At 43.2% G+C, this 26544-nt stretch overlaps 1 long non-coding RNA gene across 2 annotated transcripts in view; it reads left to right on the top strand.

Moving 5' to 3' along the window:
* The window catches only part of LOC141092038 (uncharacterized), an 87616-nt gene extending 78899 nt beyond the window's left edge, over positions 1-8717 (top strand). For both annotated transcript variants that reach the window (XR_012232666.1, XR_012232665.1), the window contains exon 3: positions 6829-8717. This is a non-coding gene — a long non-coding RNA (uncharacterized lncRNA). The remainder of the gene's footprint in view (positions 1-6828) is intronic.
* Positions 8718-26544: the final 17827 nt, after the last annotated feature.

Raw genomic sequence — 26544 nt, 5'->3', positions numbered from 1 at the left:
TTATTCTTCACTATTTTAGTGAAGATAGATTTTTACATCACTGAGGTAGAAGATGGCAGTTGGTTTTCATAAGATTTTATGATATCTAGCTCCTCCCTCTTCTTCTCTCCTTTCTACATAGAATCTTATCGGTACCAACTATCATCTCCTATCTCAGTGATATACAGCAACAATCTGTCTTCACAGAATACAGATTTTACCTAGGAATTGAGAATTTTGAAAATGACTGATAGTCCTGGCAGAGAAAGAAGCAGATTTCTTTGACGAGATATATTAAAAAGTTGTTTATTATCATGTGTACTATTGATATATGAAATGAAAATTAAAACAATGGTTAAGCTATAAACACAAAGTGGCACGGTACTTCTTCGAGACAGAATTACTGTATTTTGCATGTCAGAAAAAGTGTTATAGCTGAATTCCAAAATATGGTGTATAAAGCGTGCTTTGATTATCACACCATTTTTTCTTAGGCCTGTTTCACACTTCAGTTTTTTCTGTCAGTTAAAATCCGCCAAAGTAGCGGAAAACGGATCCGCAGGCGGACTGACAGAAATGGGGGTCAGCGGATCGGCGGATGTACGGATCCGCCGAAGGTAAGAATTTAAAGCAACCGCGCCTGGGGAGAGAGAGAGAGAGAATGTTGTCCAGCAGCCAGACAGAAACGCGGGTTAAATCTGCAAATAGCAGATCCGGTCACGAAATAAACGTTGCATGCTCCGTCCGGGCCGCTGAGTGGACGCCAAAATCTTGGCGGATCCGTACAAAAACGGATCAAACAGACGACCATCCGTCAAGATCCGCCGATAATGCACGTCTATGAGGAAAAAAACGGATCCGCCAAGAAAAATGGCGGATCCGTCTTTTTTCCAAATCGGTGGATCTTGACTGATGGTCACAAACAAAAGTGTGAAACAGGCCTTAATGTTGCTGCGTATGTATCATGTTTTATTCCAAAAACAAACTATATGAAGAACAAACTTGACTGCGTCCGACTTCACCCCAATAAAGTTTTGGTTTACAATACCACTTGTTGTAGATTTTGCAGTTTTCAGTGATTGATATTGTGGCAAAATCTAGACGTCTTGTCTAAGACAATCTGTGTATTATTGTGGCATTAGACCATGAGTGCATGGTTTTATCTAGACATTGGCTCAGAAGTCAAGTTTTCCCAGGCAAAGGCCCTTAAGGAAGATGACAGTTGCCTTTTTAAATTGGACACCGACGCCACAGTCGAGGTTTTCCAGCCAGCTTCATCGGTAGCTTCACTGACGTTCTTGCAGTGGCTCTGCCGCCGCTGGCTTTAACTCAAAGTATAAGGAGCAGATGGATTCCTGGTGGAAGCCACTTGAAGAATGAGCATGTTACATCTTTTATCCAGTTTAGTAATTCTGAACCCTGAAGCACACATGTCGTTTTGACAATACTGTGCACCATGTCCATTTTATGGGCTGCTTATGTGGAACTTTTTTGGGCAGATTCTGAGTTGACCCTTAAGGCATGTTCACACTGAAGGTGTTTTGGAGAGATTTTGGAGCAGAAATTTTTCAACATTCTCAAATCGTCAAAACTTGCCGTTTCCACTCAGTTTTTTCTCTAAAGACTCAGCCAAAAAAAAATAGTGTTTCAGTGTTTCTATTATGCTTTTCCTCTGATTGCTCCAGAGGAAACATGTCACCACTTCTGTATTTATCACCCACTCCTGATTTTGGCTTACAAATACTGATGTCAAATACTGACCAAATACTGAACGTGTGAATGTGGCCTTAAACCTCAATATGTGGCATTAATGGCGTTGTTAGATATTTTGCAGCATTGAGATTCGGCACTAATCACAGTAATGGCACATTTTTACCGCTAGTATTGGGTCACTCCATGTTGACTCCATTGTTGGTAGAATAATAATTTCCCTTTGGCCTGGATTTCTACTATAAATGTATGTTGCTTGTAAAGAATTAGTATTTGGACACTAGTAAAGGACTCATTTTTCTTCTGCTGTATGAGTAGTTAATGGGGCTGTTAAACTGAGAGCACAGGACAAAAGCACCTACTCTTTATATGCAGTCCATGCCAAAATAAGACACAGAGAGATGATGTTCCAGGTAATGAAGGATCAAAGAGGGCTTTGTGTAATGTTGTCAAACAGCCCTGTGAATCCTCTGCCTGCGGACGTTCTCTACTCTTCTTGTAGACACATGATTTAGAGCTGGATATCTCATTTCTACCACACTGTCCTCTTCTACCCTCTAGCTATCTGCAAGCTACATTCAGCAAAGACGACATAAGAAACTGTACAAGACATTGTAGATACAAAGAAAGAAGTGAAAGAAAAAAGGAGAGTGAAGAGACTTATGAGTTTTGGATCTACTTCTGGTCATGCAACTTTAATCATTTCCTTATACCCTCAGTTAGTTTTAATTAGTTTTCTTTTAATTACTTGCCAATGTGCAGTTACTATGATTATCTGAAATAATTTGGACATCAGAGAGTATCAGACTGATTCACATTACTTTTTAACGTATTTAAATGTATGACAAAAATAATTTATAGCATTTTCATACCATCCTTTATTATTTTTATTGTGCCATTTTTTCATTCTAACTAGAGATGAGCGAACCTGAACCTAAAAGTTTCGGGGTTCGGGGTGCTGAGAGAGAAGGAAAAAGGGAGAGAAATAGAGATTTTTTTCAGCTGCATTGTTTCCAATGGGTTTGGGGTTCTGGTTCAAGTTCAGGAACAGTTCTGTATCATGTGAACTGTAACATATGACATATGGGGTGCATATCTGTTTGTTCTAAGCATCATTCAGACATCTGCCATTTTCAGGTATGCAACAAACAAAAAAGGGTGGGTGCCATCTATGTTTTGGATCCTAGTGTTAAAGCACCACTCCAGTGTTTTTTTATTGCACCATTGGAGTGGTGCCACTAATGTAAGTTGCCTGCCCTGGATTTCAAATCCGACAGCCGCCATCTTCTTCTGTTATCAGCACCATTGCGGTCGTCTTCTGCAAGATGTGAGCTGAGGGATCACTCTGGTGTATGTTGGGCGATTGAAAGGTCACTAATCAATGTATGTCTACGAGAACCAGAATGAAGCTAGAACGAGGATTTCATAGACTTACAATGAGAACTTGTGACTTCTGGTCAGTCAGAAGTTGTGGTCACAAGATGACGAAGTGGGACCAGAGCCGCGCCAAGAAGAGCAGAAGACGGCAGCTGGTGAATATAATGCTAGGAGCAGGTAACTTAGATTAGTGGCATCACTCCAGTGCTGAAATGAAAAAAAAAAACTGAAATTTAAAAAAACCTGCTGGAGTAGCCCTTTCACAGTGTTTGATCAATGTCATTTTTACCATCAGTGTTTCATCAGTGATTTTTGCGCATTGTGAGGCAGTGAGGGAAATCATATACAAGGGTTGGTATGTGTCCCTCAGGTTGCGCATAGTTTTATATGGAACCTGCTGGAGAACATTGTGAATACAGCCATGCTGTGGTTACAATGCAAAATAAAAGAGAGAAGAGTGGATTTGGTCAAACTATTGGACCAAGTCAGATTTTAGGAAAACCAGACATGGGCTTTTATTTTTGTAGAGATCTGCAGGATTGGAGGTGGGGTGGATCTCTCCCTCCACTCCAGGATTTAGTATGAAACCCATTTAAACTTTCAGTTCAGGTTTGGATGTGGCAGTGTGTTGTTTTAAAGCAGCAGAGCAGGATTCTCTATGCAACACAGGTCTGTGTGAGTCTGAAATCAGGCCAGGAAAGGCAAAGTTGCTAACATACCCATGCATGACACAGTGGTGTAATGGCCCATGTCAACGGAGTGTTACAGACTGTGACTGATGATCCGTCTTCTATAAAGTTTACTTTTTTGCTGTAATTTGTCAAAATAAAGACTTTAAGTTGGACTAACCTGGGTCACTGCTTATTTACCACACTGTGTGACTGCTGCTTTACGTGTGTTGGAGAATGCAGGCAGTGTGAACTAAGGCATACCCCAATGCAAGCTGCATGACTGTCATTAAGCCTGCGACAATGCAGCCCAGGACTGCATACAAGATGAAGGAAATAGTAAAACAGTTGGTTCTCTCCAATACACAACAGCAGCAGACTAATAGCCTGATTCTGCAGCAGATTGTGGCCTTGCGAGAGGCACCCCTACCACTGGCCCTGGTCCATCCCGAGGCTCGGGACAAAGTCAGAGTGGCACTGAGGAAAATTAGTCCAGAGGATGACCTGGAGTCCTTCCTCACTGTCTTCAAAAGAACCTTGGGACCGGAGAACTTGCCAGCCGACCAGTGGGCTGAAGTGGTGGCCCCATTCCAGATGGGAGATGCTCATAAGGCATATTTTGACTTTAGCTATGCGGACGCTCAGGACTATGAACATCTCAAAGGTGAGATCCTTGCTCAGAAGAGGGTAAATATCTATATACAGGCGCATATCAGTGGACATTTGTGGAGGCTCAACCCACTAACTCTCAGGCATTTGACTTATTGCACCTGGTAAAGAAAATGGCTCCAGCCTGAGACCTTGACCTCCAACCCAAATTATAGAGGGTGGTGGTTAACCAGCTTGTGAGAACTTTTCCAGCTGATATACAGCATTGGGTGGGGCAAGGGGACTAGGGCAACCTAGACCAGGTGGTTAGCCTGATCGAGTGATATACGGCCACCCTGGACTTCATACGGGACTCTGCCCCACTGTGGCTATCACACTTGCCCCTGCAAGCCCAGGATCCTGCAGAAGGGACCCTCAGCTGGGGTCAGTCAGATCTCGGCCCATACTGGGGGGGTACCCTGGAGTGAGGGTGGCAGGAGACCACTTACCCATAAACAGGTCTCGGGGAGTAGCGGTACCATCGTTATAAGGTGTACACTTGTTACTCCCCAAACTCTAACTCTATCCAGGAAACACAGTCCTATCCATATAACAAATCTCTCCCTCTGTGGGCTAGTCTCAACGCTTAATTATTTCTGATCATGCTGTCTGCTCCTGGGCAGAATTTCCTTACAATACACACTATACTAACAATGCTTATACAATACCTTAATCCATCAGATCCTACATTATTATACATTACTTATCACTCGCTATACATCAGATGACACAATATTGACACTATTGGTGTTTTCAGACGGTAGAAATGAGACAGCCACTGTCCACCACCCTTACATGTGTTCTTCAGTAAGTAAAACACAGACATCTGAATGAGGCCTTAATTGCATAATATAAATAAATGTTTAGAATGGATTCCTGTTGCTGGATGCCTGTTTTTTGATGATTGGTTCTATTGCTGCATGCCTCTGAATAGATGGATCCTTAAAGTGAACCTGACATTTGATGTATGCTGGCCAATCTATGGGCAGCATTTATCTGGAACTGCCTGTGTGATTTGAGCCAAGTATGATTGAATCACAAACACTGCAGCATTTCAGAGAAAAAGCAAACTTTAAAAGCTACAAGAACAAAACTGCGTGGAAGACTAGTAGGGCAGGTGGGTCCCCGGCAGCTTGCTCTCACCGGTTGTCGTGGAGTGACAGGTCTCTCACTATAAACAGTCTTTTCTGCACCGCAAAATATTATTTCACCTGATAAATGAGCACTTTTCTGATTTGTTGTGAGATCAGCAGCTTGCAGCACAGTGGCTCAGTGGTTAGCACTGCAACCTTGCAGCGCTGGAGTCCTGGGTTTGAATCCCACCAAGGACAACATCTGCAAGGAGTTTGTATGTTCTCCCCGTGTTTGTGTGGGTTTTCTCCGGGTACTCCGGTTTCCTCCCACATTCTAAAGACATACTGATAGGGAATTTAGATTGTGAGCCCCATTGGGGACAGTGATGAAAATGTGTGCAAACTGTAAAGCGCTGCGGAATATGTTAGCGCTATATAAAAATAAAGATTATTATTATTGTTTACACTGCAAGATTATTGGGAATTAATGGGAAATGGACTTTATTTCATGAGCGATTCTGGGTATTACATAACAGATTAATTAACCTGGTACTGACTGATGTACATTTGTATCAGCCAATAGTTATTAATAGTTTTTGCTATGGCTTATCAGGATGAATCAGCCATAAAAAACAGTTGAATCAATTAAATCTTATTGTCAGTGTACCTCACTGTATTCAATTTGATAGCTGGAAGTGATACTGAAGTTGATTAGCCTGATGTTTTCAATCAACGAGCAACGGGCAAATCATGAAATGAGACAAAAATCAGGAAAATTTCTATATTTCACACAGAAAATGACCCGTAGGCTAGGATGAGGCGACCATATTTTCTCTCATCCTGTAAAAAATTTCTCAGATTATGCTAATCACAGTTTCATTAGAGTGTGATCATTGTGTGATCCGATTTTCTTCGATGTGGAGAACATGGAGAAAAAAATTTCTTCACTTTCTCCATTCTGTCAGTCGGTGAAAATCGTACCACACTCGGATGTCATCCAAATGTGGTCCATCTTTACCTTGGACTCAATAACTTTCGTGGCAGAGTGTGATCAGATTTACGAATGGTTGCTGCAATTTTTCAGTCTGATGTAAAAAACAGACATGTGCACAGCCCAATAGAGTGACATTTGTCCAAGTGTGATCCAATGTCTTGTCGGATTGCGCTCAGACTAAAAATACAGTCGTCTGCACGAGTCCTCAGTCTTTTCACTTTTGAACCAATCAAGTCTTATGCTCAGTAAACTTTTAGTTAGAAACATGTAGAATGCATCTTAGTGCAGATGATTCGTTTGACGTTTGTTCTCAATTTACTTGAAGACTATTTTTTTTCTCATTGCTGATGACGGTAATCCTTTACTTTTCTATTTGCAGGTATAGTCTGTTATATGAACATGGAAACAGATTGCATCACACCGACTGTACGGGGACTGATGAAGCTGGCACTCTTGTCTTGCAGGTTCTATTGCACAGGCTTTGGTACGTTGTAGATGGCAGTGTGGCAGTGTCGGACTGGGTTGGTTAATACCCACCTGTAACATTGATTCTTGGGGCCCGCTATTCAGCTACATAAAAAAATAACCTGACTCTAGTACCCAAATTTACTTTTACTTCTAAGTAATATGAATTTGGCTAACTTGTTTAATGAATGATTAGATTATACCTTTTTCTACAAATTGTGAATCAAGTGTAATAGTATCAGCATTCCTTCACAGGGGCTTACCAGAGGATTCCACTGTCCTCCCTTGTGGCCAGTCCATGCTTGGATGGAAATACTAAATATGTAAAATGTTTTTTTCCATTTTTGTAAGGAAGCTAAGTAGTGTATGAAGGTATGACTTGGCAGACCAAACAATATATATTACATCTCAGCAAACTGTATTTAGCTGTAAATTTTGGTCATAAAAGACAAACAGATGCCAATGAATTGTCTATGAGACAACCAAATAAAAATATGTATTTTTTATGGGTGGTCCTCTAAAGGGAATTACAGGTTCAAGTGTTTCATGCGCTCAACAAATAAACACACAAAAAGATGATACCCCCCCCCCGAAATGTGTCAGTAACGCAGTCTGCATTCTCCAGTAAGTGGCTCATTGCTCCCCTATTCTGCATTCTGGGGTTGCTTCAATGCTCGGATGTAGGAAACATGAAAAGTGTTTAAAAGCTATATTATAATGTACTTACAAATTGGTGACAAAAAATGGTGTTTCAAATTTGATCTTTCAAAGAGGTGGGCGCCTGGAGAAGTTTTGCCGTATTATGCTTTTCTTTGACACACACATCCATCCGCGGATCCTCTGGAAGATTAACCTGGCTTTTCAGGAGGATATTATTAGAGAATACATGCATCAACCCAAGTTTAAACAAAAATAGCAAGAGGATTATTATCTGGCAGGTTGGAAACTGCAGTTGGAAGATGGCTGTCATCAAACCTATTGAACTATGAACTATGTAAGCCTTATTGAACTATGCCAGCAGTCATCGTACACTTTAGTATTTAGTACACCTAAAATAATAGAAGGTTTTTTTAGGTTAATAACTTTTGGGATGTTACAAGTAAACATGAATGGAGAGTGGAAAAGACCATCTGTCTTTATAGATTGCCAATGTGACTATTGAACTTCCCTCCTTTCATTTTTGGTTATACAAAAAGTGCAAAAAATACATACAAGAAATATAGTTTTGAATTGTATATACTTTTATAATCGAATAACGGACATTTATGTCATAAGTCTGATAGACGCCAGTCACATCACTATCTTATCAAGAACATGGACGTGTTGGAAATAAAGACATGTGTGGTGGTCTCCATTCATTTCCATAGAAGCTAAGCACATAATACAGACTGCTGACTAGTGGGCTTGCTTTATCCATTGTGTCTGAAACTCCTCCTACAACCCTTGCCTGTGTTGTTAGGAGATGCCACTTTTTCATGGTGGACAGCATTTGTGGACTCAGGTGCTGTCTGGTTTAACATTGGTGTGGTTGGGATTTATGGTGCTGCCAAGCCAGAGAATTCATATCCTCCTGTAGAGAGTCTTAATAAACCCTCAGCAGCCTGCTGCAAGCTGTCAGTTATCGGATTATCTTCCTGCATATTACATTTCATTGCTGACTTCAGACTGACTTGATCCTTTCTTTGCCATATGATTCTACCTCTAACCTCGTCCTCCTAGTTTTGACCTTGTCTACCTCCTTATTTTCCTTCTTTGCACTGTTTTGTTTTGTTAGTGCCATCTCTGGTTTTAAAATAATGCTGTTCTGCCAGCTCACTCTACCAGCCAGCAGCCACTCCATGTACATAACAAAGAGTGCCTTGCGTAAGTCCAGATCCCCATGTAGGAGTTAAATGGCGAATGCCAATGTACCTCTGGGATTTGCTTAAGTTGACTCGCTTGTGCCAAGTCGGTCCATAGAAGCTCTATTAAAGAGCTTCCAGGCTAGAATGTGTATTTTTGTATTAAGATTATATAAGATGAAATGAATCTATGATAAATATCTTTGTAAAGAATAATAATCTCCAGTGATAACCAAAGAATCATCATTTAAATTTCAAATACCTGATTATTATGTCTCATGATATCATGAAGAGGAAAGTTTGGGGATCCCTATACCCTGCTGGTCCCACTGCAGGGTTTGGTTTTTTTGTCAATATGCACAGGGGTGTTAATTTGTTACTTTCACTTTGGGTGTAAATGACAATTTATTCCATTATTGCTTTATTTCATGTAAATTTTAACTGGGAAATATTTCAAATCAGAATTTAATTCTAAAATATTATAAATAAAAAGTCACTTCTAAAAGTCCAACATAACTTCAGATAAAAAGTAGGTCTTGCTATGTAGTACCACACTTTTCCAGCAGCTATTGCTGCAGGGAAAATATCATAAAGGTGTGGTCCAAAATCCAAAATAATTTTCATCCTAACTTCCTATCGATTTAGTACCATAATCTAAGTTATTTTTTAATATAAGGTACTTGAATTAAAAATTCTCTATCCTTCCCTAAGTACAATATCTAATAACTCTAACTTTTTTTCAAAGGCTGGGTTAGTTTTTGAGCGATGTGCACAATGACAGCGCATTCTGTTGTCGTCTCACGTCAGCAGTAATGAGCCAGCAGCAGATTGCATTGTCAGAATACCCAGCCTGCAGAGACCAGTGTTAGCATCACGCTAGGTTCCCGGCGTGTCAGTTCTCTCCCCCTCTTGCTCCGCATGCTCCCAGAAGCACTTCCAGCCGGGCCTCTGGCCATGTTCTAAGGGCACACGCGAGCGCTCCTGTCCTCTTAAAGGGCCAGCACGTGCACTTGCTATTTGCTCCCCAGAGAATGATTTGGAGGCGTTATGTATATATTGCTTCCTCTCCACTGCGGAAGTGCTTGAGCAACCTTTCTCTTTCAGTCTATGTTGTTTAAGGTCACATACCAGTGCAAATCCTGTCTGTTGTACACTAAGTATGAATTCTGCCTATTATACAAATCCTGCCTTTGGTACTATAAGTACCAATCCTGCCTGCTGTACTCTAAGTGCAAATCCTGCTTGCTGCTCTCTGACACAAACTCTGCTGCACTCTGATATGAACTGGGTCAGCTGCACTCTGATACAAGCTCTGCCTGCTGCTCCATCCAGTCTGCCCTTCGGGTCCAGCTGCTGCATGACCATTGGTCTGCCCTGGAGTGGCTCCTGGTGTTCATCAGGAGCCAAGTCTAACCTCACCATCAGAGGCTCTAGTGAATAGTCAGGTGATCGCTTAGTCATGCCCCTCCAGGCTCGCTGAGGTCCGTGGCACAGTGGTTCCACAAACCACTACTGTGACAACCAGTGCCGCTTCTGTAAGTGACGTCACTAATCTCTGCATGCTGAGTATTCTGACAAAACGCTCTTTTGCTGGCTTTTTACTACTGATCTGAGCCAGCAAGTGAACGCACTGTCATTGTGCACTGTACACATTGCACCCAACCCCTTAAACGAGCATCACTGATGATGCTTTGTTTCAGGGAGGGGACAGGGGCTGTGGCAGTGATTGCATTCACTGCTGACTCTTCAATATCCCAGCATGCACTGGGATTCTCAAACAAAGCGTCATCAAAAAGGAAGTAGAGCAAAAAATAGAAAAGCAGTTAGTGTAGTAAGGGAAGGATGTGGAATTTTTAATTCAATTATATTAGAAGATAGTTTATATTCTAGCACTAAATAGATAAAGATGAAAATTACTGTGGACTTCGTACCACCCGTTTAATGACATGATTGCCAGTGGTTTCTAGGGATGGACATGTGGCGATTAGGTGCTCAAACCTTTTCACCTGCAAATGGGGTGGTAAGGAAATGACATTTTTTAAGGAAATCGGTCTTTTAGACAAATTATTTTACTTTACAATGTACAAATTGGCAGACGGGATTCTCGCACTGATTTTCTGAAGTTCCCAGATTGTTGGATGTTTAGAAGATGAAAATCTTCTGTTGATAAATTAAGTAGAGAAATCGTGGTGCCGAAGCAAAAGCAAAGGTTTTGCATCCCTACATTGCACTATAGCATAACTACGGCTGCAGTTAGATCATCTGCACAGACTATTGAATGGACAATTTTCTGATAATAAATTGTAAAGAAACACGGGCAGGCGTATTAGCTACTCTTGTTTGAACACAACAGGTCAGACTCAATTTCCCTTTCATAAACTGACAAATTAGTTTCCATGCTGCTAAACATAACACAAGCAAATTCAGCCGGTGTTTGTCGTCAGTGTAACCCCCCATCTTCCTCTACCCATGTCACTCCCCTCCTTAAAGCACATAGCATATACAGATAGCATTGCAGATTCACTTTGCTCGAGTAAAAGTTCAGGAATTTAAGAAGCACTTAGTTGCTGCATTAGAGCCATTTAGGATATTTCCGCATCTCAATTGACTGTAACTCCAACCTGCTTTAGTGGCCTGTTAATGACCTAAAGTCTCCAGGCATCCAGGCAAGCTGAGGAATTCACTGATGATACTTTCTATTTCTCTTCAATACCACAGTCAGAAAGATATAGGCGCTCGCATGAGGTTGTAAAACTCCTCTACCTGTTCTGTCTCTATTTAATTCATGTTCAATATCGATGAACCAATCTGGAAAAACAAACATGCTAAATAAACTGTAAATTATATCCTATGCTAAAAGCGAGGAACCAAATGGGGTATGCGCACCGTTAAGTATTTGCTGCAGAAATTTCAGCACCTATTTTTGCATCTCTTGGCGGGAAAGATGCAGGGTAAAATAGGAGCATTTTTGTTGTTTTTTTACATGCATTTTTGGTGCAGATTTTTTCCCGACGCATTAGTTTGGGTGAAATCGGCAGCAGAAACGCTGAAAGAATTGACATGCAAATAAGAATTATGTAACGGGGGCATGTGACTTCATTCAGTTTGCTGGGAACTAGGGAATCCATCAGGTTTTGAGTCAAAATTGCACTGAAAAAAAAAAAAACACAACAAAAACGTGATAAAAATACAACGTGAGCACAGACCCAATTCCTGGTCAAAATGATGGTCCTCACTTTGTGAATCCCATTTGGGCATACGGAAAAGTATAGACCACATGAGACAACATCTTTAACTGAGTAGCGGAAAATATTATTTAAAGATTATTTAACATATATGAATACAAATTTAGGATATCTAATTAACCTGCACACAAAGTACAGCCAAACACGAGCTGCTATAATATTGGTCCTCAAGATTTACTATAAGTGTCCGTAGGTAAAGAATTCTGTGTGTTCCAAATTCATAAATGTGGGAATACATGTCTAGAGTAGGACCATATCAAGCTTTTTTTAGCTACCCCAATGTTTTTCTTTTAGACTCTTGTTCAAGGATGTGTGCTTCCTTATTTACAACCCATGCACTTTCCCACAACTTAATCTTTTTTGATAATGTGCTAAATAGATAATGTTCAAATTTGTTCAGAAAAGTTGCTGTCCTACTCCTGAAAGCTCACGCCTAAGTGCCAGCCACTGGATTAATTTGCTGTGCACTTATTTTGCCGCAATCTCTTGAACTTTGTGCAAAGAGGGCTGTGGCCTCCTCCTTTCTTAGCTAAGTGTCTGTGGGGACCCTGCCCATGTCTGCCCTTATTCACATTAAGGTTGTTTAACACAAGGTTAGATATTAATACTATTACTAGTGTCTGATGAGCTGAGCAATTCACTGGCAGTTCAGTTCATCAGACGCTGACAAAGGAGCAAAACTAAAGAGGAGGAGAGAGATGCAGGCAGGCGAAGCTAAAGCTGTTCAATGCCCAGGTGGAAGATTCCCAGCCCCACATTGTAAATACTTCATAACACACAGCGGGGCGGGATCAGGGGACTCCAAAAAATGCAGGCTTGATAGCCTGATGTCAGTTTTTGAGCAGCGCACAATGCGCATGCCCGAGAGCTCTTGGAATAATGCAGGTGCCCTCCGGCATCCAGTTCAGGAGGAGGCGGTGCCGGACGCCACAGGGGGGTTGATGAACAGCTGGGAGGCGGTTTATACAGAGGGACACGCTGTACCTCTTTGACTGATTCCAGGTATGAGGACCTAGTTATAAAAGTTAATATTTCGCCATTAATGGGGGTCAGAAACAGAAGAGCCACTTTCACAGAATGCAGCCTTAGTGCTGCTGAAGGTGGCTCTTTGCTCACCAATAAAAGTTTGACGTTGTGATGATGCAGGATTATATTTTTTTATATAGTTTTTGCATGAAATTAAAAGAACTCTTCAAATTAATTTTATTGCCTATTATTAGGTCTTATGCAACGTAGGAATTTGCTGCTATGAGACCATACTGTACCTCTATGAACACATCATTTTTCATGAATTCATGCAAAATTGAAAGTGCTTTTAGGGAAAATAGCACATGAAATCCAAGTCTGAATAGGCAAGTTTAGAGACTTTGGGGCTAATTCACAATGCAAAGTTGTGCAACGCCATTCTTGACCAAGTATGCAGCAACAAATTCATGAAGAGGTGAATGCCACTTAATGAACTTGGAGCCTCTAGTAAGTGTCGTAAGTCTTCATGCACTGCTCCACAATATGCCAGCAGAATTGATGGATTTAACGAGGGGCATAGCCATGCCACTACCCCACCCTGGCTCCTCCCCAGCTCTGCATCAATGCGGAGTTGTGCAAAAATGTGAATTTTCTGAGCTTTACATTTTTTGGTGTAAAGGCTTTGATGAATCGGCCCCTCTGTGCCTACATATAACATCTGTACCTGTAGCTGTACCTATTTATCATCTATCAATCATCTATTATTGCTTTCTTTTGTTTCCATGAATTGACGCCATGTCTAGAAAGTGTACAAAGCACCATGTTGGGTTCTCGGTCAGGGAAGCCTGGTTTGGCTTGTTCTTTGTTTACTCATAATGCACATGACACCTTGGGATTCTCCTTAGACATTTCGGTGAAGTGGCTATTTGTCTGTTTCTGTCCATAATTAAAAAGAAAAATAAACAAGAGAAAAGTGCAAGCAGCGGTCTGTGAGTGACAGCATTTAAAATGTTTATGATGGTGAAGTGGTCACTTCAACCGTTCTAAGTGCTTGAAAGACGTAATTTAAGATGCTAAATGATCTTTGACATAAAGATTAGCCAAGTAGGTTAGTAGCTGGGAAGCCTTTTGTGTGTACATACACAGTGTGTGTTCTCTGAGCTACAATCTCTAAAACTCTTATGACAAAGTGTAAAAAATAACAAACAATGAACACTCTCCACAAAAACAGACATGTCAGCCACAGAAATGCCTTGCAGTTGAATGGAGTAGAGGAAACCGTGGAGTGGCAGCAGTCTTTAGCTTTTCTAAACTTTTTAATTATTAACCGTACATTATGTTTATAGGATGTGAGCAGATCTTTTGAAATTTTGAATTCACCCACTTTGCCAAATCTCCTCAAAAATTTGATATGCAATGTGTAATACCTATGCCAGGGTCCCTGCATGATTTCTCCCTCTCCTCCCGGCAGGGATGCCAACATGCTCACTGCTCCTGCTGCTCTGCAGGGTGTCTAATTCCCTGGCCTCCTGTCCCCTCAGCCTGCACCAGGCGCACGTGTCTCCTTCCCCATCTGTTAATGGGGCAGTGCACACTCTCTCAGTTTCCCCCAGCTAATAGCTGGGAGGCATGATATTTCAGGCACCCTCCCCTATAAGAAGATGTCTGAGCAATACTTTGGGATTTAAGGTAGATCTTTCCTAAGACATGCTAGGTCAGTTTTCACTGCCGCTTTGAACCTAAATCCCCTGGTCCATGTGTAGCCAGTGCCTCAAACTGAAACTGCATTGGCAGCCCTTGAGCCCTGAAGCTGCACCAGGTGTACCTAAACCTTGAAGCCACACCAGCTATACTTGAACCCTAAAGTCGCACCAGCAATACTTGAACCTACACCACTGTCAAATATTGCCATGCCAGTGACTTCAAGCCTGTGTCCTTGTCTGCAATCCTGACCTCTGGGGTCAGCAGCTTCATTAGCAGGACTCCCTAGGAGTGCTACCTGGTGGCTACCTGCAACTCAAGACTGACTCCACTATCAGGCACTCCAGTGAAAACGAAGTCGCCACTTAGCCATGCCCCTCCTAGATAAGTCCAGCTCATGGCACAGTGGGTCCACGATTCACCGACGAGCGTCACAAAGTGAATACATTTGCCACAAAGCATTTAATTGCCCTGAAAAGACATGTATAACTCTCTGAGGTTTCATAAGGTCTATACTGAGCTCATTATAAACTCTTTAACACAGCCTTATTAATGCCCAAGTGACATCAATCTATCTGGCCAAGAGAAAGTGGATAGTAACAGTAACTGGTTATAAGTAACAATTTAACACAGCGCTGCAGTATCAGTCTTAGGGCCCGGTCACACATAGCGACTCACCAGCGATCCCAACAATGATATCAACTTGTCAGGATCGCTGGTGAGTCGCAACATGATCGCTGGTGAGCTGTCAAACAGACAGCTTCACCAGCGATCAGGACCAGCGACGCTGTGTACTTTACTTATCAGCGCGCTGATGCAGGGAGCTGGTAACTAAGGTACACATCAGGTTTCTAAGGGGCGTGCGTCACTTAGAAAACCGATGTGTACCTTAGTTACCAGCTCCCTGCATCAGGGCGCTGGAAACTAAGGTACATAGAGGGTTTATAAGCACAGCGCCATGCTTAGAAACCCTGCATTTACCTTAGTTACCAGCTGATCACTGATCTCCCGCCTGTCACACGCAGCGATGCATGCTGGCCAGCGGGAGACCAGCGACCAAAAAAATGTCCAGGGCTTTCCAACAGCGATCAACAATACCGGCAGGGGGGGCGGTCGCTGTCCGCTGTCACACACAGCGATTTTGCTGGTGAGATTGCTGTTACGTCACAAAACTTGTGACTCAGCAGCGATCTCGCTAGCGAGATCGCTATGTGTGACGGGGCCATTACTAGGCTACTTAATTAGGAAAAATTGGCCCAAAATTATCCTTTGATGGGGCAGATGTTTGTCTTTTCGGTGATTATACACGGGCAATGCAAACGTAAGAACTAGAGATGAGCGACTTTGCCTTTTTAGGGTCGAGTCGGGTTTCATGAAACCCGACTTTCTCAAAAGTCGAGTTGAACGAAATCAGCTGGCTATCGGGAAAAGTCGGGGGTCCGACTGAAATACGGAACCCAATGCAAGTCAATGGGGAAGCAAAGTCGTCAGGGAGTGGAGAACAGTAAACACACCTACAGTGCCCATTTCAATGCCAACGACATCAATTCTTAATACTTAAGCTTGTCAACCTTAATTTACTTTATAGTAATAGGTACGCATTGAAAACTGGGGGTTATTTGGCTAAAGTTGGGGGGGGTGGTAGGGCTGGCTCCAGGTTTTCGTGTGCCCCGGGCGAAAGAGTGCCAGTGGGCCCCTTTAACACACCACAATTCATGATGCTCCGATACGGCAGAGAAATATAGGTATAGTACAATGACAAATACTTCACTACTTACATTACATGACTGATATCTATTTTAAATTCTACAATAGCTCAAAAACCGGACAGTATATTCCTCCATACAGTATTATGGCCTCCACATAGTGCGCCATACAGAATAATGAGCCCCATATATTGCTCCATACAGAATAATTGGTCCCATATAATGTTCCATACAGTATATGATGAGCTCCACATAATGTTACAGTACATGATGGTCCCCATATAATGTGCCATACAGTATAGGATGGTCCCCATAGAGTAGAATGAGCCCCACATATTGTTCCATACAGTATAATGAGTCACATATAAAGCTCCATATAGTATATACTGGGCCTCATATATTGCTCCATACAGAATGGGCTCCATGTAATGCTCCATACCCTATATGATGCCCCATAAATAATGAACCCCATATGATGCTCCAGTATAAGATGGGCCCCATGGATCATGCTCCATTGTATGATGGACCTATATAATGATCCATATATAATGGGCCCCATATGATGCTCTAGTATATGATGGGACCCATATGATGGCAAATTAGTATTTTGACCACATCATCCTTTTTATACATGTTGTCCTACTCCAAGCTGTATAGGCTTGAAAGCCAACCGCAAAATTATGTAAATCAGGTGATTTGCATATCTGTAATGAGGAGGGGTGTGGTCTAATGACATCAACACCCATATAAGGTGTGCTTAATTATGTCTTGCAGAGGGATGCAGCAGTCTTGAAATTGCCAAACTTTTGAAGCGTGATCACTGAACAATCAAGCGTTTCAAGGCAAATAGCCAACAGGGTCGCAAGAAGCGTGTTGATAAAAAAAGGTTCAAAATAACTGCCCATGAATTGAGGAAAATCAAGCGTGAAGCTGCCAAGATGCCATTTGCCACCAGTTTTGCCATATTTCAGAGCTGCAATGTTACTGGAGTATCAAAAAGCACAAGGTGTGCCACACTCAGGGACATGGCCAAGGTAAGGAGGGCTGGAAAATGACCACCTTTGAACAAGAAACATTAGATAAAACGTCAAGATTGGGCCAAGAAATATCTTAAGACTGATTTCTCTAAGGTTTTATGGACTGATGAAATGAGAGTGACTCTTGGCCTGATGGATGGGCCCGAGGCTGGATTAGTAAAGGCCAGAGAGCTCCACTCTGACTCAGACGCCAGCAAGGTGGAGGTGGGGTACTAGTATGGGCTGGTATCATGAAAGATGAACTTGTGGGACCTTTTTGGGTTGAGGATGGAATGAAGCTCAACTCCCAGACTGACTGCCAGTTTCTGGAAGACACCTTCTTCAAGCAGTGGTACAGGAAGAAGTCGGTATCATTCAAGAAAAGCATGAATGCTCCATCACATGCATCCAAATACTCCACAGCGTGGCTGCCCAGTAAAGGTCTAAAAGAAGAAAAAATAATGACATGGCCCCCTTGTTCACCTGATCTGAACCCCATAGAGAGCCTGTGGTCCCTCATAAAATGTGAGATCTACAGGGAATGAAAACATTACACCTCTGGGAACAATGTCAGGGAGGCTGTGGTGGCTGCTGCACACAATGTTGATCGTAAACAGCAACTGACAGAATCTATGGATGGAAGGCTTTTGAGTGTCATCGTAAAGAAAGGTGGCTATGTTGGTCACTTTTTTTGTTTTGAATGTCAGAAATGTTTATTTCTAAATTTTGTGTTGTTATATTGGTTTACCTGGTGAAAATAAACAAGTGAGATAAGTATATATTTGGTTTTTCTTAGTTGCCTAATAATTCTGCAAAGTAATAGTTACCTGCACAGATATCCTCCTAAGATAGCCAAATCTAATAAAACCCCACTCCAACCTCCAAAAATATTCAGCTTTGATATTTTTGATTCTTTTCGGTTGATTGAGAACATAGTTGTTGTTCAATAATAAAAAGAATCAAATACAACTTGCCTAATAATAATTATGCAAACAGTGTATAATGCTCCATATATAATGAGCCCCTTTTATAATGCTCCAGTGTATAATGGGCCCCGTATATGATGCTCCAGTGTATGATGGGCCCCATTTATAATGCACAGGTGTATGTTGGACCCCATGGATGATACTCCAGTGTATGATGGGCCCCATATAACGCACAGGTGTATGATGGGCCCCATTTATAATGCTCCATATATAATGGGCCCCATATGATGCTCCAGTGTATAATGGGCACTATCTATGATGCTCAAGTATATGATGGGCCCCATATATAATTCTCCAGTTTATAATGCTCCCCATATAATGCTCCAAGCATTAAAAATATGAAATACCTCTCCTTGCTGGGCACTGCTCTACTCTAGACTCTAGACTCCTCAGCGTCGCTATCTTTCAGCTCTCTGCACTTGGACTGTTCATGCAGAGGGCGTACAGTCGTGACGTCATCGCGCTCTCTGACCTGAATGTCACTATCAGGAAACGCGCAAGAGGTCACAGCTGTGGAGCAGAGAGAGGTAAGTATTGCAAGTGCTAGTGCCCTGAGAAAACAGGGGGGCCCACTAGTGGGTGACAGCACTGGCACAGGGTCCCTCATAGTACGACAGTTTCTCCCACCGTCAGAGACACCGGCGTACTGTGAGGAGCCCTGTGCCAGTGCTGTCGCCCACGAGTGGGCCCCCCACCTGCTCAGGGCACCGCCACTTGCCCGGGTGCACCAGGTGCTGATGCTGGCCCGAGGGGTACAGCCCACTTAGGGAGGTGGAAAAAATGGCATATGTTGAGGTGTAGGCTGGAGGTTCAGCAGCTGCAAATAGAGGAATTGGAGAAGTCGGAGGAAGAGGAGGACAAAGCGGGCCATTTTGCTGGCAACCTATGTGTCATCAAGGGAAGGTGGGACAAAATCCTTTGAAACCCATGCATGGTTCATTTTAATGAAGGTGAGATCACCAACAGTTGGGTCGACAGCCGGGTCCTTCTTTCTGTCAGGATTGATCCAGCAGCACTGAAGACTCTTTCTGATAGCACTCTACCACCAGGGCACGTGAGCTCCTGTAAGGCATATTGTGCCAAATCAGGCCAGGTGTCCAGTTTACAGGTCCAGTTGTTAAAGGGGAATGAACTGTGAGGGAGAACATCGATAGGGGAGGAAAGGTAATTTTTAACCTTAGTTGACAACTGCTGTCTCCTGTCTGTTGCAATCGATTCAGTATTAACAGTCGTGTGAGCGGTACTCAAGAAATCAGTCCACAACATGGTCATGAAACCCCTGTCTCCAACGCCAGTTCGACTGTGTGCACCACGAACATCTCTTCCATTTGGCCCAGTACGGTTCGTGGTAGAACCAGCACCGCTGCTGTGTGCTGGGAACGCCTCTAACAAATGGTTTACCAGAGTTGCTTGTTTGTTCGCCAATATTAGCTCTAGGTTCTCCTGTGGCATAATGTTCTTTCTGTAATTTGCCTTTATAGTGTGGATCGAGGATGCTAGCCAACCAGTAGTCATCTTTCTTCATAATTTTGGCAATGCGGGGGTCCCTTTTTAGGATCCGCAATGCATAATCACACATGTGGGCCAATGTTCCCGGTGTCAATGATGCACTGACAGTGGTGGGTGGAGGAGCACTTTCTGCCAAATCCCTATCCGTCCAGTCACGCACAAACGCTGTACCTGACCTTGGCAAGCCAACATTTTCTCTTGCCCTTTGAGAAGCATCCTCCTCCCCAAAATAATCATCCCCCTCATACTTTTCCTCCTCTTCCTCTTCTTTCTCCACCTCATCCAGGACAGTTCCCTGAGCAGACAATGGCTGACTGTCATCAAGGCTTCCCTCCTCCTCCTCCTCTTCCTCCTCCGCTGCAGACACCTGATCCTTAATGTGCGTCAAAGTTTGCATGAGCAGACGCATACGTGGGATGCTCATGCTTATGATGGCGTCATCTGCGCTTACCAGCCGTGTGCATTCCTCAAAACACTGAAGGACTTTACAGAGGTCTTTCAGCTTTGACCACTGCACACCCGACAACTCCTTGTCTGCCCTCAAGCTGCCTGCCCGTGTATCCTCCCACAAATGCATTACAGCCTGCCTCTGTTCACACAGCCTCTCAACCATGTGCATGGTGGAGTTCCACCTTGTTACAACGTCTATGATTAGGCAGTGCTTGGGGAGGTGGATTGATCGCTGCAGCCTCTGCATACGACTGGAGTCTACGGTGTTATGAATGAGTCACCGAAGGAGGAAAAAACAAAAATACAAGCTAAGTCCAGAAAACCGGAGAGGTTGGTAGTTATCGGATTGCAGACCCCTGATCCTATTCACCACAACTAACAGTAGCTGTGGGGGGTTCCTACAGTGCCCTAGACCCCTCGTTCACAGCCGGAGAACTAAATAAGCCTAAGGAAAGAAAGGGGAAGTCTAAACTGCCCCAGAGCAGACCCCAAAGCAATAGACAGCCCCCAACATGTATTGTCGGTGAAAAGCAGATGAAAACACAGACAGAAAGACAGGTTGAGCAAACGATGGGGCCCAACTAACTAAATAGGAAAGGACAGAAAAGATGCTGGCTGCAATCCGCAAAAAACCCTACCAAAAATGTCCCAACCGTCTGATAGGGAAAAAGGCCCTGAAGTCGCTAGACTTCAAAATCACCATATCAGCACTCAGGTATATTCTGAAAACAGAGCAAAGAGATAAACTGATCAGAGACAAAAATAGAGCTCAGCCCGTCCCAACAAAGGCAGGCTGAACACAAAACACGAAGCAAACAGACAAAATCTCATGGAAAAATAAGAGAGCAAAAACTTAGCTTCCAGTAGACAGGACTAACTGGTTGCAAGAGCTCAGAGCAGAAAGGATCACCAGCACCCCTGTAGGGCATCGGCTGCCTTATATCCACTCAGTGATTCCGGGTGTCCAATCAGGCTCCACCTGTTCAGATGACAGGTTCTTCTCAACCCAATCAATTTCACTACCTCTCTTCACCAGCAGAGGGAGTTCATCAGACATCAACGGTGAAGGGGAAAATGAACTCACAACACTACGGGCTCCCGACGGATGTGTGAGCAAAGTCTTCGCACCTTATGGAGCAGGGCTGTTAACTCCGAATAATTATTTAGGAAGCACTGCACCACCAGGTTCAAGGTGTGAGCCAGGCAAGGTATGTGTCTGAGTTTTGCAAGGGCTATGGCCGCCACAAAATTACATCCGCTATCACTGACTACCTTGCCTGGCTCAAGATGTAGACTGCCCAGCCATGACTCAGTTTCTCACTGCAAGTAGTCGGCCAGTACCTCTGCGGAGTGTCTGTTGTCGCCCAAAAACATCATCTTTAAAGCCGCCTGCTGATGCTTACCATTAGCTGTTCGATAGTGGGACACCTCATGTTCAACACTGGCAGCTGCGGATGGGGTGCTCGTGCGACTGCGCTCTGTTGACGAGCTTTCGCTTCTGGAGGAGGAGGAGGGTCGAACGCCTACAGCCAACTGTTTCCTATACCGTGGGCTAGGCAGCACTGTTCCGCTGAAGCTGTCCCCTGTGGAGCCTGCATCCACCACATTAACCCAGTGTGCAGTGATGGACACATAACGGCCCTGGCCATGCCTACTGGCCCATGCATCTGTTGTGAGGTGCACCTTTCCACTCACTGATTGTTTGAGTGCATGGACAATGCGGTCTTTCACATGCAGGTGGAGGGCAGGGATGGCTTTTCTAGAAAAGAAGTGCTGACTGGGTAGGTCATAGTGTGGGACAGCATAGGCAATGAGCTCTTGGAATGCTTCGCTTTCAACCAAACGGAAGGGCATCATCTCTAATGAGATCATTTGGCAATGTAGGTGTTCAAAGCCAGTGTACGTGGACGAGAGGATGAGTACTTTCTTGTCCTACTAAGAGTGTCTGCTAGGGTGAGCTGAACTTTAGAGCTGCATATGGGGGAAACTAGCGGTGGACATGATGGACTGAGAGGGGATTGGTGATGGTGATGGTGGTGGTGGTGATGGCCTAGATTCAGCCTTTCGTTGCAAAAACATTGTGATTCCCTGACTGCTTTGGTCTTGCGAAGACACCTCAACATTTCTTGCGGGTGGTGTGCTTGCCGGTGGGCTTACAGTGGGGGAAGTGATGGAGCGTTGCAGGCTACCTTCAATCGGAGCAGGTGCACATGTGCTACCTGAGGTTTTGTAGTCCGTCCACGCTTGCAAGTGCATGGTGACTAAAAATCTAAGCATGCAACTGGTATTCAAATTTTGGAGATTTTTCCCTCGGCTAAAGTTCCTTCCGCACTTCTTACAGATAACCTTTGCCTCATCAATAGGATTTTGGTCAAAAAAGTGCCACACTGCACTCTTCCTACTATGGTATAAATTCTCAGGGCTTGCACGCTGTGCTAATTTGACCGTCTGGCCAAGCTATCCTGCAACTCTTTGTTTTTTTTACCACGTTTTTGGACAGCTACGGGCCTGCTGGATAACTGCTGCTGCGATGTCGATGCCTGCTGCGGATCCTTCTCTTCTTCTGAGCTATTGCCAGCGGCATCCTCTTCCCCCAATGGATGCCAATCTGGGTCAACAACTGGGTCATCCATCACCTCCTCTTCAATTTCATCTGCACCTTCCTCTGTGTCACCGTGTAAGGTGGTATAGCATGTGGGAAGGGGCACCCGAGATTCATCAGGGTCAGATTCTGGCTCAGTAGACTGTGAGGGCAATATAATGCTCTGGGTCAATGTACCAGCAGAATCATCTAGCAGTAGCTGTGCATCAGTGCACTCCATGTCAAATTCATCTTGGACTTGGGAATTCAGGAGTTGACTTGATAACCCTGCCGTGGTATGTGAAAAAAGTTCCATGAAGTAATCTGAAGTGTGGCCTGCCGCATCCTTCACTTTTGGTGGGGGTGAAGGACACAAGGAAAGGTGTTGTTCTTGACCAGAAGCCTGCACTGATGACTCAGTGCTTGCATTTTTTGAAACTTCAGAAGAGGAGGCCATAGAGCTGGAGGCTGTTTCGGCAATGTAAACCAAAACCTGTTCCTGATGCTCCAGCTTAAAAAGCAGTTTACCTACTCCCAGAAAAGGGAGCCTTCCAGGCCTTGAGCCAGACGATGACGCAGGCTCAACACCTCCTTCCTTAGGTGCTATTGTGCTTTTGGCACTACCAGCAGATGCACCACCACCACCATCAGTACTAGCTGGCCCCCCCACCCACGTCCGTGGCCTCTTCCACCATACTTCCTCATGTTTGGGAAAATGTACCAAAAATACCAGCAGATATACGGTACTGTATCAGAAGCGTACAGCTGTATACGGTGAAGGGCAAAATTGTAAATTTCCGTATATATTTCAGGAGTCACACACAGACACTGTCAGGTTCAGTATGGATTAGACAAGAATATAAAAAGCTGAAAAAGGGTACTGTATCAGAAGATACCAAGTGTATATAGTGTTGAGGTAATTGTAAATCTCCGTATATATTTCTGGAGTAACACACAGATGCTCACAGGCTCAGTATGGATTAGACAAGAATATAAAAAGCTGAAAAAGGGTACTGTATCAGAAGATACCAGATGTATATAGTGTTGGGGTAATTTTAAATCTCCGTTTATATTTCAGGAGTCATACACAGATGCTCTCAGGCTCAGTATGGATTAGACAAGAATATAAAAAGCTGAAAAAGGGTACTGTATCACAAGCGTACAGCTGTATACAGTCTAGGGGTAATTTTAAATCTTCGTATATATTTCCGGAGTGACACACAGATAGTCAGCATGTATTTGTCCATGATACCAGCCGGTACACGGTAGTGTGTGAGGAGCGTACAGCTCTATACGGTGTGGGAAAAAATGAACGCTCTGTAAGTGTGCAGAAAAAAAGAATAAAAGTTTTAGTGCTGTGTAAAAAGCAGTCTGCACAGCAGTGTACACTAGGGTGACCGCAAAAAATCGATGTCGCAATTTTGTCCGTCTGGACCCCACAAAACGATTCCCCTTTCCAGGTATTGAGATAGCCAAAATTTGAGCTCGATCAAACGACGTTAACCCGTGCTGCTCGTCGCTCAAAGTTTGAAAAAATCCAAATTGAGGTATTTTAAGATTTAGGTATTTTGCATAGTCTGTTAGACTATAAAGAATGTGACAACAACATTGCAGAAATAGCCCTGACCAAATTTTCGAACCATTTGTGGTATTTGAATGCAGAGTTGGTGGGATTATCGTTTTTTGATCCCACCATTACAGACAATGAAAAGTTGTTAATGGCTAATAAATTGCTCAGTAGCACAGATGAACCATCAGAGCACGCTAGGGTTGTAAATCCAAAAGTTAGGAAAGAAAAATTAAAAGAGGTAGGAAGTAACCGACTTTAACGACCTTCTGACAAAAGATGAAGAACAAAAGCAATATGTCCTGCAAGTTGTAAGCAAATGCCGAGCATTATATTCTGACGTTTCAAACACTACTTTAACAAAAGCTCTAGAATAGATAAGATAACTATGTAAAATTATCAACTCATGTAGGTTAGCGTGCTCTGATGGTTCATCTGTGCTACTGAGCAATTTATTAGCCATTAACAACTTTACATTGTCTGTAATGGTGGGATCAAAAAACGATAATCCCACCAACTCTGCATTCAAATACCACAAATGGTTCGAAAATTTGGTCAGGGCTATTTCTGCAATGTTGTTGTCACATTCTTTATAGTCTAACAGACTATGCAAAATACCTAAATCTTAAAATACCTCAATTTGGATTTTTTCAAACTTTGAGCAACGAGCGGCACGGGTTAACGTCGTTTGATCGAGCTGAAATTTTGGTTCTCTCAATATCTGGAAAGGGGAATCGTTTTGTGGGGTCCAGATGAACAAGATTCCGACATTTTTTCCCCCCCATATGAGATCCGGTCACCCTAGTGTACACACAGCAATACAGCTAGCAGGCAGCCTATTAACCAGCTCTGCTGCTGTACAAAAGAAAATCCTCCCCTGTCACTGGCAGGCAGCCTAATAACCTGCGCTGCTGCACACAGCAAAATCCTCCCCTGTCACTGCACACTAACTGTACAGCACAATTGCTATCAGCATAAGCACAGAATCACTTTTCTTTCCTGCCTAACTCTCTCCCTACTGAGAAACAGCGGCAGCAACCTCTTCCTTCGCTAAGAACGGCAGAAGTAAAATGGCGGTCGTCGGTCAGGGCTTTTATAGCCACTGTGATGCCACACAAAGCAAGCCAATCACTGCAATGCCCTTCTCTAAGATGGTGGTGGCCGCTGCCCATGTCATCTCGTTGCCCATAGTGTACGTCCTTGCTCATTGGCTGAGAAAAGGCGCCTGCAAGCAATATGGGAAATGCGACTTTGGCGCTCGGGTCGACGACCGCATGGCCGACTTCACGCTATGGTGGGGTTTCGCTCGGCGAAACCGACTTTGGCAAAAGTCGCCGATTTTTGAATCTGACCGACCTGTTTCACTCAACTCTAGTAAGAACCATTACTTCTTCACAAGAGTTTTTTATTTGCTAAATGAAGAAGCTATACTTTTCTCACAATTTGTCCAAAAATTATCCCATTCTCTAAGGGACAAAAACTGTTGTGCTATTTTGAAAGTGAAGAGGTAATGGTTTTCTTCGGATCCCAAACAGACCTGCTGATCTCAAAATTATTAAACAATTAAAAAGGCTTTTTACCAACCCAATGGAAAATTATCCATTTTTAGGGAACATGAACAAGCTGGAAATTTACAAATAAGGAAGTAATGGCTTCTAAATATTCTATTAAAATGTTGCCCTTTTTGGGGACTATTTCATGTTTGTGTACCCTCATGAGGGTTTATTTACCAGCAGCAGTACAGTATAGCAATATAAAAATACAGTGGGAAGCTAGGAAATTCGTGGTTGATATGTTTGTGCATTGATAGCAGCAGAGGCTGCATGGTAGAGAATTATGGCAAGGCAGGCAAGAATGTTTCTGGCAGTTATAGGGCAGAAACAGCAGCACTGGAAGCAGTACAGTATATCACTATAAAACACAGTGGACAGTCAGGATATGTGTGGCAGTGACAGAGACCATATGATAGAGATTTATGACAGGGCAGGCAAAGAGATATTTGGCAGTGTAGGGCCATCTGACAGCAGCAGTATTACAGCAGAAATAACATGGTGGACAGGGA

Source organism: Dendrobates tinctorius, unplaced genomic scaffold, assembly GCF_039654945.1.
Source record: "Dendrobates tinctorius isolate UK_male_01 unplaced genomic scaffold, ASM3965494v1 ptg000057l, whole genome shotgun sequence".
Lineage (NCBI taxonomy): Eukaryota > Metazoa > Chordata > Amphibia > Anura > Dendrobatidae > Dendrobates > Dendrobates tinctorius.
The sequence above is the reverse complement of the archived record's forward strand: the minus strand, read 5'-3'. Positions and strand labels throughout refer to the sequence as shown.